The sequence below is a fragment of the Phaethon lepturus genome, unplaced genomic scaffold (assembly GCF_000687285.1).
Source record: "Phaethon lepturus isolate BGI_N335 unplaced genomic scaffold, ASM68728v1 scaffold3951, whole genome shotgun sequence".
Taxonomy (NCBI): domain Eukaryota; kingdom Metazoa; phylum Chordata; class Aves; order Phaethontiformes; family Phaethontidae; genus Phaethon; species Phaethon lepturus.
The window spans coordinates 7,737-13,122 of NW_010518313.1; positions in this window are offsets into that span (position 1 = coordinate 7,737).

The window sequence follows — 5,386 nt, forward strand, 5'->3', positions numbered from 1 at the left end:
GGAAACCCCGCCTCTGTGACAGAAATGCCACTCTAGCCATCCTGGAGGCATGCCTCCAGGATCTGGGAGGACATCTGTGCTCAAATGTGAGTCTCTAACCATGTGACAATTGTCTCTATGGTCCAGAATGCCACTCTAGCCATCCTGGAGGCATGCCTCCAGGATCTGGGAGGACATCTGTGCTCAAATGTGAGTCTCTAACCATGTGACAATTGTCTCTATGGTCCAGAATGCCACTCTAGCCATCCTGGATGTATGTCTTCATGATCCGGGTGTATTTCTGGGATCGGAAGTGACCGTCTAGTTGCCAGACAACCAACTCTATGACCAGAATGTCACTCAAGCCATTCAGCAAGTATGTCTCCATGATGCAGGAGGATTTCTGGGATCGGAGGTGACTCTCTAGCCATGGCAATACCACCCCTGTGACCAGAATGCCACTCTAGCCCTCCTGGACCTATGTCTCTGTGATCCAGGAGGACTTCTGTGTTTGGAATGGAGTCTCTAGGTGCTTTGATGCCATCTCTACCACAGGAATGCGGCCATCTCAGACTTATGTTTCTATGATCTGGGAGGATTTCCGGGATCAGAGTGGAGTCTCTATCTGCCAGAACAGCATCTCTATGATCAGAATGCCAGTCTAACCATGCCAGATGTATATCTCCATGATCTGGAGGCCGGCTGAGATCAGAGGGGAGTCTCTAGGTGCTGGAACACCATCCCTATGATGGGAATGCCACTCTAGCCCCGTGGGAGGTATGCCTCTCTAATCCTGGAGGACTTGCGGGAGCGGAGGGGACTCTGTAGGTGCCAGAACACCATTTCCAATAATGAGACGAAGGCCTGTCTGGCCATCTCAGACTTATGTTTCTATGATCTGGGAGGATTTCCGGGATCAGAGTGGAGTCTCTATCTGCCAGAACAGCATCTCTATGATCAGAATGCCAGTCTAACCATGCCAGATGTATATCTCCATGATCTGGAGGCCGGCTGAGATCAGAGGGGAGTCTCTAGGTGCTGGAACACAATCCCTATGATGGGAATGCCACTCTAGCCCCGTGGGAGGTATGCCTCTCTAATCCTGGAGGACTTGCGGGAGCGGAGGGGACTCTGTAGGTGCCAGAACACCATTTCCATGACCGGAATGCCATTGTTATTATATTAACCTATATTATCTTATATTCCACACCTGAATGCCTTCACTTATTTCTGGCCGCTAGCTCTGTTGAAGGTATGCAATAAATGAAGCTGGTGGTCTTGTTTAGTCCCTGTGAGTAGTTAACAAGGCAGAACCTTGAGGGATCGAACAATATAATCACAAAAGAAACACAAGTACTGAACCTTGAGTGAACTGTCTTAATTAACATATTAGAAAACCTGCCCATGGGCGGGGTAAGCCCCCTCCTCACAAAAGCCCCTTCATCATTGAGCATGCCTAGAAAAAAAGGACACTGTGACTTTAAATGGAGATGAGGCTTGTGAGAACCAATGGGAACAAGGGTAACAGAGCCAACAACTTTTAGAAAATACTGATACCTGTTGCTCAAACTGTATAAATATTTTCTGTGTATTCACTGAGGTATGCTAGCTTTGTGGACCTACCACCTAGCACACAACTCTGCGCAAATTTGGAATAAAAGCAAATATCTCAGCTCTGTGTGGTTTTTGGCTGCACACCAGGTGGAAGAAGCCATATTTGGGCCAACAGTTTTGGCGACCCACATGGCTTGCCCAGATCATCTTGCCAACCCTGACAGCGGAGAATTGGACCTAACAGGACTCCAGCATGCACTGACCTGTTGATCTCCTCCAAGGTCAGGGCGACAAGTGACTCAAAGGTTCAACACCTGAAGAGAGATGTTTGCACAGGTTGAAAGGGGGGTGAATCCTTGGATTGGTAATTATTAACATTTAATTATTTTCGTGGTAAAGTTAAAGTCGCATGCACATAAGTCACCTGTAGATGCCGGCAAGGAGTGCCTTAATTGACCAGTGGGGTCAGAGCCAAGGGCGCACAGGGGTATGTTCTTTACATACTGAAGCTTGGTACCAGGGGGGTGCCTCGCCGAGTGTGAGAACCAGGTATAGGTAATAATTGGCAAAATGGGCTCAAACCAATCCATGATTCCTCCCTGTAACCCTTTGGGGTGTATTTTGAAGAACTGGAATAAATTTGGGAGAGATCCTCAAAGATCACCTGAAAAGATCATTCTCACAAAGAGAAAGGATAAGACCCTTTGAAATACTATATGGAAAACTATATCCTGTCAATGAGGTGGGTAGCTGGAGTGATCAGATACACATTAAAGGTGAAGGAATTTTGAAAGATTATTTGTTATCTCTCTCGTGGGTATTATCCTCTTTACACAGGTATCTCAACCAGTGGGCTCCGCTTCCTTTGAACTCTTCAGAACATAACTTCACACCTGGAGATTGGGTTTACATCTGGACCTGGAAGGATGAACCACTAAAAGAAAAGTAGAAGGGATCAGCTCCTGGATCCACTACATGAGAATGAAGGAAGGTCCACCAGAGGAACAGTGGACATCTGTACCAACGAGAGCGCTAAAGCTAAGACTTTCTGAAAACTCTGTGGGCTAATGAACTGTTTGTAGTCATAATATGGTTTATGGTAACACTGATCTTTTCAAACTAAATCACAATGACAATAAGAATATTAACGAAGATACTCTTGCTTTTACTGCTAATCAGACATTCTATACCATATGTGAGCAGAGTTGATGGAAACACAGGAACAATGCGAAAGCCAATACAAAACCTTACATTGCCAATCACTAGTCATCATATAATGACAAAACCAAATAGGTACCTTATTCCTGTTACACCAGCCAGGTTATAGAATCTCTACTGAATGTAATGTGACAGGCTATCTAAAGGGACATGCCTCTATAGTCATCAAAATGACGACTCAAACTCAATCAAACAAAAGGGAAAGCTGCTTTTCAGGCCCCTACTGTAATATTCGCTTCTTCAATGACACACCTCTGTCAGTAGTATACTTATGTGTAGATACAGGCAAAGATAATGGAAATGGACTATCTTAAAAGATCATGCTAACACCTACCCCTAAACCTCATACTACTACATATACAACTGCACAACTTAGATGCCCATTGATCTCCGAAATTGGATCATATGGAATCAGATATGTGGGATGACAGCAAGTGATGTTTAACCCATCGTGGTCCCTCAAATGAGTAGAACTATTAATGCAAATTAATCTCTCTGCAGTTAAACCAACCAATTCATCATTCATAAGTACATCTTATACAGGGTAATTAGCATGGTTACATGAGTCTTACCCTTCAAAACGAGCAAAGAGAGCTATAACTGGTACCTTAGGGACAGGATCAGGAGTCTTAAACAGCATAAATGCTGAAATACTTGCAAACAAACTTTGTACAGCCATATATGATCTAAACAAACTAGAACATCCATTATGGTCCTCTCTGTCATCTTTAGGAAATCATCAGTGGCTTTTATCTAAAATATTACCTCAATGGGAAGAGTTACTGAAAAGGCTCACCAATTAATCCTAGATGCACTTGGTGAGGCTCAAAGTAATATTTCTCTAGCTCTCAGTGGCATCCAAGCTCAACTGTGGGTGCAATCTACAATAGCAGCAATTGTAAGAGAAGGAGAAGATGGCACCTTACCCACTGAAATTTGAAAAACAATCTGGGAAAACACAGCAAAGATCCTTGTCACCTCATTCTGTTCTCTTTTTCTTTTTTTTTTCTCTCTTGTCCTGATTGTTATACACTTTATATGCTATTTCTATCAATTGTAAAATCGACATTCCCCCAGCCCTCTCAACTTTCTCCTTGTATCCTGAGTCACTGACCAATGCACAGCATATTGAACATCCTCTGATTTGCCTCATCGTCTGGATAGTTCACTCAAGGTTGAGTAGTTGTGTTTCTTTTGTGATTTATCTTGTTCCGTCCCTCAAGGTTGCACCTTGTTAAATGCTCACAGAGACTAAAAAATACCCCTAAGCTTAATTACTTGCATGCCTTCAACAGATCCCCCTCTTTGAGACTTAAAGAAATAATCAATATTTCAAAAAAGTCTCACTTAGATCTTTTCATTTTAAAGTCCCCATCCTTGGGAGGCTTCAGAATTTTCCAAAATTGCTCTACAGTTTCTTCTCATTGCCGTATGTCTGGTTGGAAATTTTCTATCCTTTATAGGAAAGCTTTTAGGTCTGAGGAGTTTACTTTCCTCTGTGGTGAGCATGCCTATCTTGCATTAGAGCTATTTGCTTCATGATGAGCCAAACCTTAAAGTACAATACGATTATAAGAAATACACATAAACATGTTAGCGACCATAAGATCACAACGGTATGTCGCATGTCATCAGAGGAGGGCTTCCCACCATCTATGTTCTCTTGCATTAGAGCTATTTGCTTCATGATGAGCCAAACCTTAAAGTACAATACGATTATAAGAAATACACATAAACATGTTAGCGACCATAAGATCACAACGGTATGTCGCATGTCATCAGAGGAGGGCTTCCCACCATCTATGTTCTACGTCTTTCTTCATTCGGTCCAAAACACAATGTCTCTCTTCTGCCTCGTGGTGAACTGTGATTAAAGTCCTTTGTCCATCATCTCAGGTATATCCCAGCAACTGGCATAGATCCTTATGTTGTAAAAGTTTGGCTTTTTCCTTTTACAGAGTGAGATTCATCCCAATGGCAGTAGGCAATAGATTTTTAACTAAAGTATAATTGAATTCTAGCAGCTTATAAGTCGTACTAGAAGCTGCATAGTTAAACTCACATCCTATAATGTTAACAGTTACAAACACAAGTATTTGAGTGATTACTTACATGAACAGTGATATTATCCCCAACTGAAAAACTACAAAGGGTTCTTATACATACACATCCCTTCTGAAATATATATATAAGTACAGTTCCAGGGATTTCTTCTGGATGTGTCTCAAAGTGACAAACATTTTGCTCAGCGTCAAGGAAAATGTCCTAAGCTTTAATGGTGTTACTCCCTGTTGTTCCCATTCTACACATGCATCAATTTCAACAGTCTGCCATTTGTTATTGCCTCTTTGGACCTATACTCTAATGGATAGAGTATAGTACCATTGTGATTTAATCTTAATGCAATGATCAGGTAGATGGCATGCCAAGCCCCAGTGTTGGTGTGGCTGTGAAAAGGCTGCTAATGGAAAGAGAGGACCAGCATCAGAAGTTCTTCCTAGTACCTTCTTGTGGGAGAAGTTGGTGGATGATTTTTGTTTTGGAGATCAGGTCTGCGAGAGAGAGAGCTATCTTAGTGGCTATAGGAGGCTGGGAATGTGCACAGCCCCGGTGTTGGTGTGGCAGTGAAAAGGCT